Raw genomic sequence first — 18,365 nt, forward strand, 5'->3', positions numbered from 1 at the left:
CACGCTGCACAGGGCATGCCCCGGTACTGGGAGAAAAGGAGGGCAGGTACCCCCCCAATTAAACTTTTTTCAACTATACTATATTAACTAGTACTATAACCTATTTACAGGAAAAAAGTTCAAGATTGCTAGAGAAGGTACTCTTGCAAAGCAAGAGATAATGAGGGTTCCTGCTAATCATCATAGGCGGTAAGAAGGAACTATGGTGGCGGCAGGTCAGTTAGGCCCTATATTCAGCACCATGGAGGCACAACTCCAGGGGGCACCTGGATCGACCTGACAGGTGCTGCTACGGGAAAAACCTTCCGGCTGCCATACACATGGCATGCGCACACCTAATTGGAATTGACATGAGCAATCACTCAAAGAAGAACTAGAATGCCCCAGACTCTCAGCCATATGGTGCTGGTGCAGTTTTACATTCAGAGTACACGTACGAGAATTTAACGGGTTCCCAATCAGACAGATTGCACACTGAAGACAGTCAAAACCCACTCATTAAGGGTTCAAAACTCCACAGTGCTCGGGGGGACTCAGTACCTCACATTATCAGGCTCTGAGATGTCCATGTGGCACCACATTCTCTAAGTACCATTAGACACAGACCGAGGATGCCTACATACAAACTTCACAGGATCAGCTTATGAAGTCAGAGCACATGCATGAAAAAGGGAACAGGTTAGTGAGGTGTCAAAGCAGAAAACACGGGGCTTGATTCTTCTAGTAGTGTTATCACACGGATGGGATCCCCAACTGCACTAAGCACAACTTGACAACCCCACCAGTGCAAAGCTACTTGCCACAACCACCCCAGACAGAGGGGCTGTCCACACAGACAAGGACTCGGCAGCGTAACATGCATTCAAAAGCACGGATATGTGCCCACAAGCTTAAATTCATCTTAAAGATGTTGCATGTTGGATAAAAACAGAGGCACGCGATAACCTCCGTTAAAAGTCATACCTTACTCAATTATCAGTCAGATTCTCTATAAACCTTTCAATGGAGAAAACATGATAGATGTCCTTTGAAAAAAAGTTCAACTGTGTATAAGCCTTTTTGAGGAGCAAGTCAACAGCATAACAGCAGCAAAGATCAAAGTTCAGTACAGTATCTTCTGACATTATTGGTTCAGATTTTACAACTGCCCTTTGCAACAGTCAATTTCAAGACCTATAAACTTCATGGCTCTTAAAAAAAAAGAAAAACAGGAGCCACAAAAACCTAGAGCTAGGAACCACAAGATCATGACTAGCAACTACTTAGATGATTAAACTTCTAACTGTTCCAAGCACTAACAACTACCATACAAACAGCATGAATTGCAATTTCATTATTTGGAAAGGAAAAAAAAAAAAAAAGGCTGAAAAAATAATATCCAAATTTCAACTAAAGATGTTTTCTAGTTTGCACTGGAATTCTGATAGTAGATGAATTAAGAGGAATCTCACTCAGTGTCCCTCCCTTTATACTTTAAAAAAAAATGTGCAGCACATCAGAAACCCTGCCCTGGACTATTTGTTAATCCCACACAGCCCCACAATACCCACTCTCACCCACTCCTGCATTGTTGCATTTTTATCCTGCTCCCACCTGCAAAAACCTTAGATCTCACAAATCTCGCAAGAGAGAGATTCCCCCATGCTACTTTAAAAAAAAAAAAAAAGTTATTTTTAACACACACACACACACACACACACACACACACACAGAATTCCGACACAATTTTTACCACTAAAATAATTTAACAAATCTTGCTTAAACCATGTAAAAAACCCAAAACTTGAACTCCTGTTATGACATCAAATCTGCTTCTATCCCTCGCCTAAATTTAACTATTAAAATCTTTATTTAAAAAAAGAAAAACTTGCTCTACATCGCTGAAATTCTATTTATGACAAACTGATGAGAGATTTAGTGTTTTTCCACAAATTATCGCAGTTTATTTTTTTTACCACCCAATCCCACCCACAACAAAGAACATTTTACCCACTCCCATTATTATGGCAGTGGGTCCTGCAGGACCCATGGGATCCCAGTCCCACTGCAGGGCTTTAGCATACTATAAAAGTCTACCCATTTGCTATGACAGGTTTCAGAGTAGCAGCCGTGTTAGTCTGTATTCGCAAAAAGGAAAGGAGTACTTGTGGCACCTTAGAGACTAAAATTTATTTGAGAATAAGCTTTCGTGAGCTACAGCTCACTTCATCAGATGCATTTGGTGAAAAATACAGTGGGGAGATTTATATACACACACAGAGAACATGAAACAATGGGTTTTATCATACACACTCTGATCACTCTCCTTACAGTGTGTATGATAAAACCCATTGTTTCATGTTCTCTGTGTGCGTGTATAAATCTCCCCACTGTATTTTCCACCAAATGCATCCGATGAAGTGAGCTGTAGCTCACGAAAGCTTATGCTCTAATAAATTTGTTAGTCTCTAAGGTGCCACAAGTACTCCTTTTCTTTTTGCGAATACAGACCAACACGGCTGCTACTATGAAACCTACTAATTTAAAGAGATTCCAGCTTTTCTAAAAAGTGTATCTGTCTGAAAATTTTGTCCCTACTGTTATTCCAAGTAACCTGTAGACGGACTAATTGAAAGATTAAATAAAAAGATATCAAATGTAAGAAAACAGAACTCTGTGTATAGTCAATTTCCTTGTTTTCCCTGTAGGGTCAGTCAATATCTTCTATGTAGGAGGAGAAACCCACAGAACAGAGGAGATCAAAAGAATTTTTAAGAGGAGGAAAAATGAATGAAAACAAAAACTGGCAAGGGGATTCAGAAGCAGATAAAGTACCTGAAACTACTTCTAATAGGCTTGTTTAAATGGACCTGATTTAAGTTGATAGGGGCAATAGGATCACTTTGAAATTATTCAACACATTTTTAGGTCTCTCTGTACATGAATACTCTAAGAGATTTACTGCATGATGTGAGAACATAACACTAGAGACAGAATAAAAATGCAACTTCAGAGTGCTTGCTTCTTGTGTTGGGATTTAGGCAACAAATCACAACTAAATCCCTCTTCTGAAAGCCAACTGAATTTTACTAGCATGAAAGAACATTGCTAGAGCAATAATCAAGTTGTATCAACTCAATCTCTCAACATTTAACATGTCTCATTAGTGTTCTACAAGCTTGCAGGAAAAAAGTTTCAAACCTCTCCCGCAAGAAAAAAAACAAACAGGGGTTTTTTTTTAAGTCTTTTTAATTTTTCAATTCTGAGCTATTCCTCCACTATTTCATAGCTCTGATAATTGTACCACTGACTAACCTCCAAATAACTCTTTTTATCATCACTACTATAAACAGCCCCTCCTCATTCACACTGATAGGAAACTGAAAACTCATTGTAGCTGCATCCCACCCTACAGCCTCTCAAAACACTACAGAGAAATGAAACTACGTGCTGGAGCAAGAGAAATCCCTGTGCTGAAACACTGCTCGTGCAATTCCTGGGGAAGTATAACCACATCCTAAGTAGACAGGCCAATGCATACTGGCAGTAACGAATTATTTGGTTTTAAAGGTAGGAAAAGGGGGAAATATTTTAAAGCCACACAGTTGGGTCAGGGTAGGCTCAAAATTTAGGGTATGTAAAAAAACAACTTTTGGTCAAGTGAAAAAATGTATTTTCAAAATTTCTTTGCATACTCTTTACTTTTAGAGAATTATTATTCACCTGAAGTCTACACCACCCTATCGTTGCAGCATTCAGCCACAGTATGAGAACTAAGAAGTGAAATTGACTGCTCCAAGTGACAGGATGAAAAAAGTAAACAAATGGCAAAAGTGAACTGGCTTTACAGAAAGCTTTCAGTTTTAATAATTTCACGTGCAGCTACCAGATGCCAAAGAAAATACTGTATAGCACAGGGACAGGAGAAGAATTCCCCAAAGTTTACTTCATACATTCATTAAGGATTACTAGATTACTAAGAACAACTACACACAAGTCATTTTTTTTTAAAACACGAGTTTCAACAATTTGAAAATCCGTGGCTTTTATTCCTGGAGATGTAGATCAGTAATCTATTGTTACACATTGTAAATCTGTCACACTCCCATCTGATGAGGTCTTTATTGAATAAACACCCGGTGAACCATCCTTCCTCTTCACTTCTGCCTTTTTCACCCCTTTTCTTTTCCCACTGTCAGGTCTTTCCTTTTTAGGAAGCCGCATCCCCTGCTCTTGCATTAATTGTATAATTTTACACAAACCTCAAAAACAAGAGACAAATAAATATTTCCAACCTATTTTACATGGTTCTTCATACAAACAATCCAAGAGACATTTCTTAAGCACTTACAGAACATGCATTTTTGCCAAAGTACAAAGTCATCACATAATACACCTTCAATTAGAAAAATATCCACAGGCCAAAGCAACTACTCACTACTCCAAACACTCAAGGGATCAGATAGCAGCTTTCCAGGATCCCTTCACTTAAAAGCTGGGTGTCCCTACATTTGTCTGGTTCATACAGCTTCTTCAACAGTAATAAGAACACTGCAAGATTGGACTTCTGTACATATTGAGTTTCCTCACCTCCCCAAACTTTTTTTTTTTTTTTAAACACTTTTCTGGGTTCCTCAAACTTTCCTCCCTTAAAGGGTCATATCACAATGACCTTCTCACCTGGATGAAGGCTGACAGGACTCTTCATAGCCCATGAATGTTACTCTTGGATTGGTCATTGCGGAGCAATGTGAAGCCCCAGGTCTCGTGGTACTTCCTGTTCCCTGAAGCTGGAGATGAGGTCCTCAATCCAAGCCTCCCAATTGAGCCGATAATTCTCCTTGCTTATTACTATTCTATGGCATCCTGCTCTTGAAGGAGATTGTGCTGCAATAAGAAGTCTCTGCTCATTTTTCTAAACTCAAAGTGATCAGCTTGAAATTTTTTTGCCCTATCAAATACTGTACAATGAAACATTTAAAAACTGGTACTTTCCAAAGGTTGCCTACAGTAGTTCTAATGTAACTATATTAAGCAGAAACTATTCACAGAGTTCCTGCAAAAGGACTTCAGCAGTAGGGAACACTGATGGGCTGCACAAGTGCTTAAAGTGTGCCCCAGTCATTTTTTCGAGCTCTTCAGTATGAACAACTCTCAGTCACCTGTATCAGATCCTGTAGCAATATGACACACTGGGCCATCCATTCAGTAGCTCAGAATGGAATGAAACTACTCAAGACTATATTAGCCACCCACATAAGCACTATTTTTTTTCAGGGAGGTGCGCAGGCTGCTAACTGCAAGCGCAAATGCTTTACTTAAATCAGCAAGTCCATTTGGTAAAAACCTGTCCAAGGCATGCAAATAAAAGCATAATACTTCATTGTGCAATCAAGAGCTTTTAGGTCTCCCATCCTCAGATGTGAGGAGCCGAACAGTCCACATTCAGGAGATAGTGACTTAGAGCAGGTTTCAGAGTAGCCGTCGTGTTAGTCTGTATTCGCAAAAAGAAAAGGAGTAATTGTGGCACCTTAGAGACTAACAAATTTATTTGAGCATAAGCTTTTTCTCGGCCAGGGGTATGCATATCCCTGGGGGTATGCAGAGTTCTTCCAGTGGGTATATCAACTCATTTAGATATTTGTCTAGTTTAGAACAAGCTACATAAAAAGCACTAGCAACGTCAGTACAAACTAAAATTTTATACAATGACCTGTTTCTACTGTTCTATATACTATGCACTGAAATGTAAATACAATATTTATATTCCAATTTATTTACTTTATAACTATATGGTAAAAATGAAAAAGTATGCCATTTTGCAGTACTAGTGTGTGGGACCCTTTTGTATTTTTATGGCTGATTTTGTAAGCAAGTAGTTTTTAAGTGAGGTGAAGCTTGGGGGTACGCAAGAGAAATCAGACTCCTGAAAGGGGTACAGTCATCTGGAAAGGTTAAGAGCCACTGACTTAGAAGCACAGCAATGAACTATGCAAATACTTTAGTCCACCATTACTCTATTAATGAAACTAAATCCTAGATCACTGTTAAGAGCTCACACAAAAGACAAGAGCGTTATGAGTTTGCTCTACATAATGGGTGGGAAAAGCACCATTATCGGTCTTGCCCCAGCACTGCACCCTTTTATTTGTAGTTATTACTGCAAGCTTCTTTTTTTTTTCCCCCCCCAGACAATGGATGTGCTATTGTAGGTACCTTTATGCTGTGCCAAAGCACATATACACAGCAATTCAGAACAATCAGCCTTGCTTTCATGGGAGCAAAGGTTGCAGCCAAATGAAATGGGTGGAGACCACGTTAAACAATCTTGGAATCTGCGAATAGGATATAGGAAAATGTGACCATAATGCAGATGCAGCGTTCTCTTTCACTTTCAAACGTTACGGGTGAAATAAAAGCTTCAGGAAACAAATTTAATTATTTGAATATATTAACTAAGCAGAATTTTTCTCACTATGTTCACAAGATACAAAGAGTCTTAAAATGGTGCACTAAAAGGTCTTAAACTAAAAAGTAAGTTTCTCAGCCGAGAAGGAACACTCAGATTAAAAAAGATACAGGATACCTGTGAAATGTCAGCATATCAATTCTAAGAACGTCCATCCATCCATGCAAAACATTCCCGTCTCTAAGATGTAACCAGATTCATATTTGCCTTTTAAAAAGGGGGATTTTCAAACTGAAACACCTTGCTTCCCCTTGCTTGTTTTTCAGGTGTCTGTTAGTCAGCTTTCTCCTTCACAAACCAGGTTCTGCATGATCATGCATTGAAGTCAAGTCCTTGAGCCTGTGACATCAGTCTGTTGCCATGGTAATGATGAGGGCTGTCCAAAATTCAGTATTATGGCATCACTGCAGGATCAAGCAGCAGAGAAAGCTAGCATCTGAAAGTTAACAAGTGTGGCAGGAACAGTTATTAAAAGGCCTTTCATTTAAATTTTAGCAAAATGTTAGCCCCAAGAGATTGCTGCATTCTGAAAAGTATTTTTTAAAAGCCTTCTGTTACACAGATGTCCAGGAGTTCATAGAATCATAGACTAAGGTCAGAAGGGACCATTATGATCATCTAGTCTGACCTCCTGCACAACGCAGGCCACGGAATCTCACCCACCAACTCCTATAACAAACCCCTAACTTATATCTGAGCTACTGAAGTCCTCAAATCGTGGTTTAAAGACTTCAAGGTGCAGAGAATCCTCCAGCAAGTGACCCGTGCCCCCGCTGCAGAGGAAGGTGAAAAACCCTGACCTGGGACCACCACCAAGGCTGACAGCAAATACCAGCCCAAAATGTGGTCTTACTGAGACAACTATAGGGGACGCAGTGTGCCCATACAAACAGAAGGGAGAACGTGTCTGCTAGGGTAGCCAGAGTGATAAGTGACAGCTTGGAACAGCAGATATATCTTTGGGTAGATGACACTACATGGGTCACTCATGTTCCCACACAAACCCAGACCTATCCTGCAGCTGTAATTTATCTACAAGGGATGGCTCGCTTTGCCTGCTGGCCTGTTATTGTGGAATGACACTTTTTTTGGCCTCAGAGTTCCAGGAGTCATGAGATAAGGTCACTGTTGTGGAAAAGATGATGCTCCACATGGCAGGCCTTCCAAAAATCGTAAGAGGCCTTGAGTTGGATGCCAAGAGTTTGCACTGAGGAGAGGAAATCAGAGAGCAATGATATGTGCACCTATAAACAATTCCCATAATAAACTGTGCAACAATTAAAAAAGTACCTTAGAGTTGTCACTCCGTGTAGGCTTAGACATTACAGTTCTCTAGGGTTTCTTGCACACTCCCGGGAATGACATTTCTGAAGAGCAAAAGAAAGAGGGAGGTTAGAACCACAGACAATTAATATGTAACAAACACTCTCTTTAAACTAAAAAGAGCCACCAGAAACATCAACAAATGCACAGCAGAGAACACACTGACCAGGAAACAGATCTGGAGGGTTCCACTGTGAAGGGACCATATGAATCATAGAATCATAGGACTAGAAGGGATCTCAAGAGGTCATCTAGTTCAGTCCCTTGCACTCATGGCAGGACTAAGTATTATCTAAACCATCCCTGACAGGTGTTTGTCCAACCTGCTCTTAAAAATCTCCAACAGTTGAGATTCCACAACCTCCCTAGGTAATTTATTCCAGTGCTTAACCACCCTGACAGGATGTTTTTCCTAACATCCAACCTAAACCGCCCTTGCTGCAATTTAAGCCCATTGCTTCTTGTCCTATAAGAACAACAATTTTTCTCCCTCCTCCTTGTAACAACCTTTTATGTACTTGAAAACTGTTATGTCCCCTCTCAGTCATCTCTTTTCCAGACTAAACAAACCCATTTTTTCCAATCTTCCCTCATAGGTCATGTTTTTTAGACCTTTAATCATTTTTGCTGCTCTTCTCTGGGCTCTCTCCAATTTGTCCACATCTTTCCTGAAATGTGGCACGCAGAACTGGACACACTACTCCAGTTGAGGCCCAATCAGCGCGGAATAGAGCAGAAGAATTACTTCTCGTGTCTTGCTTATAATACTCCTGCTAATACATCCCAGAATGATCACTTCTTTTGCAATAGCGTTACACTGTTGACTCATATTTAGCTTGTGGTCCACTATGACCCTCAGGCCCCTTTCAGCAGTACTCCTTCCTAGGCAGTCATTTCCCACTTTGTATGTGTACAACTGATTGTTCTTTCTTAAGTGGAGTACTTTGCATTTGTCTTATTGAATTTCATCCTATTTACTTCAGACCATTTCTCCAGATCATTTTGAATTTTAATCCTAACCTCCAAAGAACTTGCAACCCTTCCCAGCTTGGTATTGCCAATATATGAATGACAGTCAAGGTCAGCTCAAAGGAGAGGAAAGAGTTGCGACTTTACTGAAATGCGATCTAAACCCACCAGCAAGACATTGGGGCAACTGTCTAGCCTTAGGCTAGAGGTGGAACCACACCCTATCTGACTGAAAATGGTATATTACCTTTGTCTTAAATTTAACACTTTTCAAAGATACTCACAAAGGCACAACGGGAGGGATTCTCCCCTCTGCTACAATCCATATTCACTGCTCCATAAGAACTTCACAGCCAGCCAGAGGAGAATTTCCCCAGTGCAGATGGTGTGTTGGACAGCCACAGGCTGCCTTGTGCATGCCCCTTGCAAGTACCAGCATAGGGGGTGGGGAACAGCTATCAACACACTGCTACAAGCCACTCTGGGCATCACAGACAGTTCCCTAAATTACACCACAGACAGTTTTGATCACTAGGATTCTAGGCTGACTGGAAGTGCAAAGGGGGCTTAAAAGCCACCTCTGCTTTTCCCTCCCTCTGGCTGCACCTGTGCATGCTGCAGCTCCAGAAAGAGTGACACAACGTCTTTCTCCCTTAAAACACCAAGGACAGCTACAATTGCTCACGGACAAATGTATGCCTTCATTGAGGGCTGCCAAACACCTGGCTCAAGAGTGCCAAGTTACCACAGTGAAAGGGTGGCTACCCTGCCACCAGGGAAAGTTCCATTGGTCAGCTAGGAACTTGGGGAACAGTGTCATCATTGCTTCCAAAACAAGTGCTGCCACTACAGGGAAAGCGCAAGAGGTGTGGGCACCTAGGGGCATCCATTGGTCAGTCTGTGGACGGGATAAATGTCTCCGTGGAAGACTGCAGAGCATCCATTTTTAAAGATGCCCATCATTTTCCTTGCCTGTTCCTCTGTTTGCACCAAACACATGCCCTTCTTGGGGCCATGCACTGACTTCCAAACACTTCTCTACCACAATCAGATTCTTCATTCTCACAGCAAAGGCCCTGCACAGTGCTGTTCCTGCCTTTATAGCATCTATGGTCACCCAGCCACAAAACCCTGATTACCTCTTACACTTTGGACGTTTCAGCTCACTTTTTGGCTCCCCTGCCTTCTTCCACACCTATCACCTACTGCCCCTAGCCCTTGAACATCCTTATGTCCTTGGGAGCCCCTCAATGCCAACTGGCAGAGGACACACTATACCATCACTCACATCAGGCCTGACACATTCATTGCCCACAAACCACCGTTGTCATAATCTGTATCTAAAAAAAGTTGTGCAAAGTATTGTAAGCAAACTGGTAACATGCTGGTCCTGAAATTCATTGTGTGATGTATGTACAGAAACATATAATTGCATGCTGGAAATATGTTCTTAAAAGGCATTTGGCAGGCAGTGCATAAAGTCCAGCCTGCCCCCGACAAAAGGAATGCGTATTTACCTGTCTGAGCAGCTTGATCACAGAGGCCAAGGAAAAGTATATTGAGCTACCAGATGAACAAAGCCATGGAGCTAGCAAGCAGGGGAGATGACCTCTTAACAATCACAACGGGGGATTGAGTTTGCACCCCGAGGAAGCCTTCAGGGCTCTTGAAACAGAGACAGTGAACTTTGAGGTAACAGAACAAGGGCAGAGACTTTTGAGTTATCCATCACCTAAGGGACAAAGGGGAGCAGCAGCCTTTGAGTTCATAAAAAGTGGATCCTGTTAAACTGGGAGGCAACAGTAGATGGAAACTGATTATAGGTTAGAAACCTGCTCAGACAAATATTGTAACTTGCTGAAATTAAGTTTTAGTCACTAGAAAGCATGTTTTGTCTTGTTTTACTTGTACCATATCTGTCCCTTTCATCCTGGCCAATTAGCACTTAGATCTCTATTCTTTCTTGATAAACTTACTCTTCTTTTATTACATATCACTGAGAAGTTATTGTATTAAACTGGAGAGTGAGTCCTCAACTAAACTAACAGGCTGATGAGCACACGGTCTTTGGAGGCAGAGAATGTAACTTCTGAGTGAGAGGGACTGGACACTGCAGACACATCTCTGGGGAACTTGGGCATTGGGCTTTCCTGGTTAGCACCTGCAAGTCAAGGTCTGGCCTGACAGAGTCCTGAAGAGTTTGCTGGCAAGGCAGATAGGCTGGTGTGTCAGGGAGCTGACACCCAGCTTAGCAGCAGCAAACCTCTCACTTGCTGAGGCTGAGAGGGGTGACAGTCGCTCACAGTTGTAGGTGCCACAAGAGAAGCGTCACAATCCTCCCTGACTCACTCTCAACACTTTCTCCTCCAACACTGACCTTCTTTGCTATAATCCTGGACCCGCCACAGTTTTTAAAAGAGGAACCGACAAGCAGCATTTCACGATCTCACCTCACCCTCTGCTAACCCCTCCACCCACTTCTTGTTTATCAGCATCCTCCCACACTGTGTTATCAAATTTAAAACATAAACCACAGGGCGGGGACCCATAGTTTATTGCCACACACACCTATGGTGCGGTAATAAATAAATTCCACAGCCTGTTCAAGCCTAAAGAATCTGAGCTTGGTTCAGCTCTGGTTTACATCAGCTTCTGAATAACTGAATGGTTCAAGTGCCACTATTAACTAATTCACTGCCAATCACTTTAGTGGAAACACCTAGTTTGAGCGATTATCTAGCATTACTGGATGTAGTGGCAAATATTAGGACAGCAAATTGTTGCCGAGAAGCACTTGGGAAGAAAACAAAAGTCAAATCTCTCCACCTCTAAATGTAACATCACCTCCACCCATACCCAAAAGGACGAGAGAAAGAAGAAATGCATCCTCTCCAGCACAAAGCCTCAATTGTCTCCCAATTTCCAAACCCAAACACACCTTCCATGCTTTCCTGGTGCCAAGAAAACCAACTGTCCAAGCCTTCAGCCTTTTCCCAGCCCTTCTGACAGCTGTTACAATAGCAGTCACCTGTTTTTCAGTACAGGAATCTGTAGCACAGTGAGAGCTGAAACTCTGAGGCAGCATTAAGTAAACCGAATTTAATATCAAAATGAATCCAAGGCCCTGCTGCATAACTGGAGCCTCTGCTGCATAATGCAGGCTGTATGAGCCCGACACAGGGCCTTGTTTATAACTAATAATTGAGATGGATGGGGGAGCAGGGTAAGAGGGTGGGGAGAGAGAAGGAAAAGTGATTTTTTTTTTTAAACATACCCCACACACCATAAGATACATAGAGAATTGCATCCAGGCCCCACAAGGAGAAAGTCATTTCATGTCTACATGGCACTACACCTCAACTGTGTGTCTTGAGTTCTTTTAGAGTAGCAGCCATGTTAGTCTGTATTCGCAAAAAGAATCCGATGAAGTGAGCTGTAGCTCACGAAAGCTTATGCTCTAATAAATTTGTTAGTCTCTAAGGTGCCACAAGTACTCCTTTTCTTCTTGGGTTCTTGGCCCCCCAGGTCAGCATTATAAGTTTTGCCCCCTGAGAAGAATAGGTACAAGATGCTTTGTGGAAGACACACTGAAGGCAAAGACTGAAACAGGGCACTGGACCTTGGGGCACATGAGCATGCCATAATGCATCCATTATGGCCCTTGGCCTTTTACACTGGAAGCTGCAGTTGCAGGTCCCGTACTTGCTCCTAGCATATGTTCTGCAGAAAGTCTCAGATAGGGCTTGCTGCCTCTTACACAAAGGGGCAGGCAAAGGAGACCCAAAGGGCATTCTATGCAGGGAATAAGAACTGGCGGGGGAGATGTGAAACCCTGGAGACAAAAGCCAGAAAAGACCCTGAAGGGTGGTGAAACTGTTTCAGGTTGTGCAGTTTTGGTCTGAAGCCCCAAGAAAAGAAATGGAGCTGTGCCACTGGTTAAAGCGTGATTTCACCATCCCTGGCCGGCAGATCACCTATCAGCTTACGTGGGCATAAAAGGACAAATTCAAAATAGTAGATACAAATAGCATGATGGGAACACACACACACTACTTGGTAAAAATGGGTTAGCCCCTGCAAGTATCTATTATGGCTAAGGAAAGGTGATATAATCATTCCACAACCACCTGTTACCTGGCTGATGGAACAACCAGGTTTTATGGCATCTTTGGCACCATGCAGAGGAAAGGACATCACTACCAGACAAGAGCCATATAACATTTCTCACCCTGCAAGATACCAAGCTGACCCTCTAGACTACAGCATTTGGAGAATTGCACTTTCACTGCTCAAGGCTCCTTCCTAGTCCACTGCACTAAAGACATCCTAACCTCTTTGAAAATCAGTACCTAAACATGACCACAAAGTTTGTGTTCACTTGCATACTGATTTTCAGGGGGCAGGGTTTTTTCAGCGCAAAGGACGCTCCACCGTTCATAAGAGAAAGGCTCTCAATTAACTCGCCTGTATAACAAGACTAAGCATAGGCCCCAATAACATGGTTTTTAAAAGATCCCAAGGCAATTTTTGCAATTGTGTGCATTAGCCCCAACATGCTGTGTCTTTAAGTCAGTTTGTAAAGTGCTTTCAGATCCTTCACATCTAGATGAAAGTCATCATACAAATGCTAGTCCTAACTTGGTGGAGCATTTTGGTTTTGAAATTCCCATACTCCAGTGAGAAACTGCAGAACTGGAATTAATTTGCAAACTGGACACCATCAAATTAGGCCTAAATAAAGACTGGGAGTGGATAGGTCACTACAAAAAGTAATTTTCCCTCTGCTGATACTCACACCGTCTTGTTAACTGTTGGAAATGGGCCACCTTGATTGCATTGGCTTTGTTAACACTACAAAAGTAATTTTCCCTCCCTTGGTATTCACCCCTTCTTGTCAACTATTGAAAATATGCCAATTCCACCTTCACTGAATTGGCTCGTTAGCATTGACCCCCCTCTTGGTAAGACAACTCCCATCTTTTCATGTGCTATAATATATATCCTGCTTACTGTATTTTTCACTCCATGCATCTGATGAAGTGGGTTTTAGCCCACAAAAGCTTAGGCCCAAATAAATTTGTTAGTCTCTAAGGTGCCACACGGACTCCTCGCTGTTTTTGCAGATACAGACTAACATGGCTATCACAATATCAGGTTTCAGAGTATCACCTGCAATTACTGAAGAAGTTTGAACCTACACAGAATTCTAGTGTCAGCACAGTGAGACTGTGGCTACGTATACACTACATACCTTACAGCGGCACCGCTGCAGCTGCACCATTGTAAGGAGACACCTCCCCTGTCAGCATAATTAAACCACTCTAACAAATGGTGGTAGCATGGCTGGAGAGCATCTCCCGCCGACATGGCGCTGTCCACACCATTGCTTTTGTTGGTGAAACTTATGTCGTTCAGGGTTGTGTTTTTTTCACGCCCCTGAACAAAAGTGCTAGTATAGACATAGCCTGAAGATCTGCAATGACACTAAATTACTGTAACAAATGTTACCAGCATAGCCATTTGCATCAGACACATCGCTCATTTTCTTTCACTTCAAGAGTAAACTCAAACTTTAAAATAAAGATGTCTGATGACAGCATATTATTGTGCTCCTACTACCTGATCCTAGCGCATCCTCATACGCCACACCTCCAGCTAATGGAGATCAGAGCCAACAGCACCCTCCACTGAGTCTGAGGCAGGCTCCTCATGCCAAGAGACTCTGACAGGCAGTTTATGAAGTGAAAAAGGTAGTTATAAGCTGATGGAATAGAGCTCTGAGGCTGCTCTAAGTTATGCTGGGGACCGAACTGGAAAAACACATGGAATATATGCTAAGTTTTCCACAGTGATCTGAAAGTCCTGACCACAAGATTCCCATTCAAGTCAAAGCCAGTCAGAGTGAGACAAACACTTGTGCAATGTTTTCAAGATTTATTATGTAAAAAGTCAAGCAGAACTCTTGTCTAGGATGGTGTCTGAGAAATTCAACAGTCATATCACAGCAGAAAGCGGTCTCCTGACATGTTTGAGGAATTAGTGTCTTTTATGGGAGTATGCAGGAACCAGACATTTTTTTTAGTGTTTCCTTGAGGTAACAAGAACTGACCCATGGGGCAATATTTACCAGTTCCAAAGAAATATTTCATCAGGAGTTCACAGGGTGATGTAAGTCTGTGAACTGAGCCACCTGCACAAATGCACTTTTATTCCATTTCAAAAAGCAGACAAAAGCCTCCTCTAAAACTTTACCCAGTAATTCCTCTTTGACCTAACCTCTTGTGTCCGGGGCCACGTCTACACCACAGAATTGAAGTAATCGGGTAGAACCAGTTTAAACACAAAACATTCAATGCAACCACACTAGTCACGTGAATTTGAACCACTGGAGGTTTCACCCTGCTTCTAAACTAGTGACATTCTAAGCTGTTTCAATTGCAATGCCTTCTGGGTACCTATCCCACAGTTCACAGCACAGTGGTTACAGTAGTAAGTCCTATTTGAACTGATTTACTCAACCATTTTAATGCCTCCCACATGGACACTGAACTGGTATTTAGCCTTACAGAAATCAGATCTAACCCAAACTGTATTGGCTTAGGTGCAAACCATTTGGAACACTTGCAACCATGGATTCAGGATGTTTAACAAGCATGCCCAAGCCAAGACATTCTTAACATGGTACAATTTCTTCAGTCTACTCAATGCCAAAGAAAAGGAGTACTTGTGGCACCTTAGAGACTAACAAATTTATTAGAGCATAAGCTTTCGTGAGCTACAGCTCACTTCATCGGATGCATTTGGTGGAAAAAAAATCAATGCCAAAGAGCAGCACTAGCTTTAGAGAACTTTCAAAGACAGTTTCCAGATAAATTGGTACAGTGTTTTAAAGCTTTTCCACACATGTTGGAGGTACATCTCCATTTTTTAGCGTGCAGCCCAGATAGGAGTCATGACAGCTGCAAGCAGCTTTGTTCTCTAGCTGACATTCATAGGATGAGATTACAGTTTATCACTGGAGGGAAAGTGTGTTCAAGTTTTGTTCAGATTAAGTGTCACAAGCCACACCTCAGCTGCTGAAGGGCTATCAGAATCCATTGTCATGTCATTACAGAGCTAATCTATTTAGTAATGGAAGTCACTGGAGTTGGAAGATAAATAAACCCTTTTTAAAAAAAAAAAAAAAAAGTACACAATATCTCATCTTGTTCTTTGGTTCTTCCTGCCCACCCCAAATTTACTTTGAAGAAATTTGAGGGTGTTGCTTACAAGATGCAAAGAAGTCTGGTCTGGAAAACTGATTTTCAGAATACCTGCTTTGGTATAACTGTCAAGACAGAGGAAGATTGCTGGTTTATTTGATCTGATCACTTCCTGTTCTCAGAATCAGCCCTGGTACACAACAAGGCCAACATTTTCAGACTTGAGTGCCTAACTTTAAGTATTTAAATAAGAGAGACCTGATTTTCAAAAATGCACTATTCCTATTAACTTCCATGGGCAGTTACTGGTCTAAATCACTGCTAAGTGCACATTACATCTCCCCTGTGCCCAGTCCACACAGGATGAAGTGTTACAGCCTCACACTACAGAACCTGGTCCTTTAGTTTCAGCTGTAGAGACTTATGCTTACAGCTCTGGAGGTCTCCAGTGCAATTCCCAGTGTTGACCAAAGTGGCCAGCACACTGGCATTCAGCCTAACTTTGGGCACCTGAGTTCTGGCCCATATGCACAAAGAACTGAAATGCACTTCATCCCAAAAAGAAACACTGCATATGTTGTAAAATGGCCCATGTGGATTACATGGATGGTTGAGTGCTGGGCATAAAGGACCAGAAGCCTGGCATATCCAGAATCAGATCGCTCCTTCCACGTGCAATTCTCATCGGGAATATCAATAATAAGTATGCTAAAAACTCACTCAGATTTATCATCTTACTCTTTAAAGATGTTGGTTTTTTTGGTTTGTTTTTTAAATCTAATATGTCCCTATCCCCAACCTCATATCTATCCTGGAAGATTGATGAGAATCATCTGTAACGAAGACTAGTTCATTCTGGTATGCGCTACATATAGTTTTAAAATCTTATGACCTTTATTGATGTAATCAGCAACATTTGTATTTCTGAAGCTTTTTATTAAGGCAAAGTTGCAATAAAATATTAATATTATGTCATACATTACTTATTATTTATTCAGGCTCATGTTAATATTCAAAGAACCTGACTAAAAATTCCCGCTTGCTGGGTGAGGAGCACTCCTCTGAGTACACTAGAAAGGTTGACCACATTTCTGAATACCTATCCTCATTTTGGTGCTTCTCTTGTGTTCATACTTGATGTAAAGGCTTTTCCATTATAAGGACAGTCCATATTTTACTATATCACAATTCCATTGGAGAAGTCATATTTTTCCAATAACGTGCAATACAAAGACTTGCTGCTAACGATAAAGAAAAATGTAGAACCTTTTCTGGTGCACTGAGTAAGCAGGTGAGAGAATATCTTGGAAGGCTGAATTTTCTAATAAAGTAAAAAGAAAAGGAGTACTTGTGGCACCTTAGAGATTTGTTAGTCTCTAAGGTGCCACAAGTATTCTTTTTCTTTTTGCGAATACAGACTTACACAGCTGCTACTCTGAAACCTAATAAAGTGAATCTCTTTAATAATTTCTTCCCCAAACCATCTAATTCCACCACATGTGCAAGTATATCCCCCTTTCCCAGCAGCCCTTCCAACAGAGCACCTGATGTAAAGTTTCAGAGCAGCAGCCATGTTAGTCTATATCTACAAAAAGAAAAAGAGTACTTGTGGCACCTTAGAGACTAACTAATTTATTTGAGCATAAGCTTTCGTGAGCTACAACTCACTTCATCAGATGAATGCATCTGATGATGTAAAGTGTTACCTTAGTCCAAAACAATTGCTGAAAAGGATGAACTACTCTCCTTTTTAAAGGAGTGCTTTGTTGACATGTATACTGTATTATTCTTAACTATTGCACTAGTGATCAACACATGCAAGAAAAGAGAATCACATTGCACAATCTCATTTTGGCATCATAAGCAGACAGAGCTTGAGAACATACCACACCCTGAACCACTCTAACCTCTGGCTCATTTGATCTGCTAATTTTTTGTCCTCCTGGAACACATACCGCGCCTGAGAGTTCCCTGCACCAAAGACCATGTTTGCATTGTCCTTTGCCAAGGCTGTGGGTCATCAAGGCAAGTTGCTATAGCCTCCTCTGAAACAGACAAGGGGACACCAGGCAAAATTCTTGAGCATTCTTTGCAGAACAACTAGGTCTTTCTAAATACAATCCTAAAAAATTGGCGGTTGCCACCCGTAATCCTCAAACTTCTGAGATTTCAAGGGAAAGAACAGGTTTACTTAAATTTAAGGTTCATAAAAATATAGCCGTATGTGTACCTCCAGATGTATATACATCTACCTAAAAGCAAATAAAGGAAAAACATTCCTCCCTTAAAAAATGAAAATCACTTATCCACCCTCTTTACCTCATTCCCTAATGCAAATGCCTGAAAGATGAACCTTGCACTGCACCTTAAAAGTCAAATTGCGGCTACCTCAGAGCAAGTAAGGAAGCAACTTCCAAAGCTGA

General features: G+C 41.5%; 1 protein-coding gene across 49 annotated transcripts in view; it reads right to left on the bottom strand.

Annotated features, from left to right (window-relative positions):
* FBXO34 (F-box protein 34) overlaps positions 1-18,365 on the bottom strand; it is an 89,909-nt gene that overhangs the window by 54,474 nt on the left and 17,070 nt on the right. For 9 of the 49 annotated variants that reach the window (XR_006282385.1, XR_006282386.1, XM_043517661.1 and 6 more), the window contains 4 exons: positions 7,739-7,815; positions 6,566-6,884; positions 6,196-6,314; positions 4,660-4,866 (listed from right to left, as the gene is read on the bottom strand). The gene's annotated coding sequence lies outside the window, so the exon portion shown is untranslated. Of the gene's footprint in view, positions 1-4,659; positions 4,867-5,358; positions 5,474-6,195; positions 7,816-18,365 lie in introns of all 49 variants that reach the window. The other 40 variants (XM_043517700.1, XM_038406451.2, XM_043517676.1 and 37 more) reach the window with 17 other exon arrangements.

Source organism: Dermochelys coriacea, chromosome 6, assembly GCF_009764565.3.
Source record: "Dermochelys coriacea isolate rDerCor1 chromosome 6, rDerCor1.pri.v4, whole genome shotgun sequence".
In the NCBI taxonomy this organism is placed as follows: Eukaryota; Metazoa; Chordata; order Testudines; family Dermochelyidae; genus Dermochelys; species Dermochelys coriacea.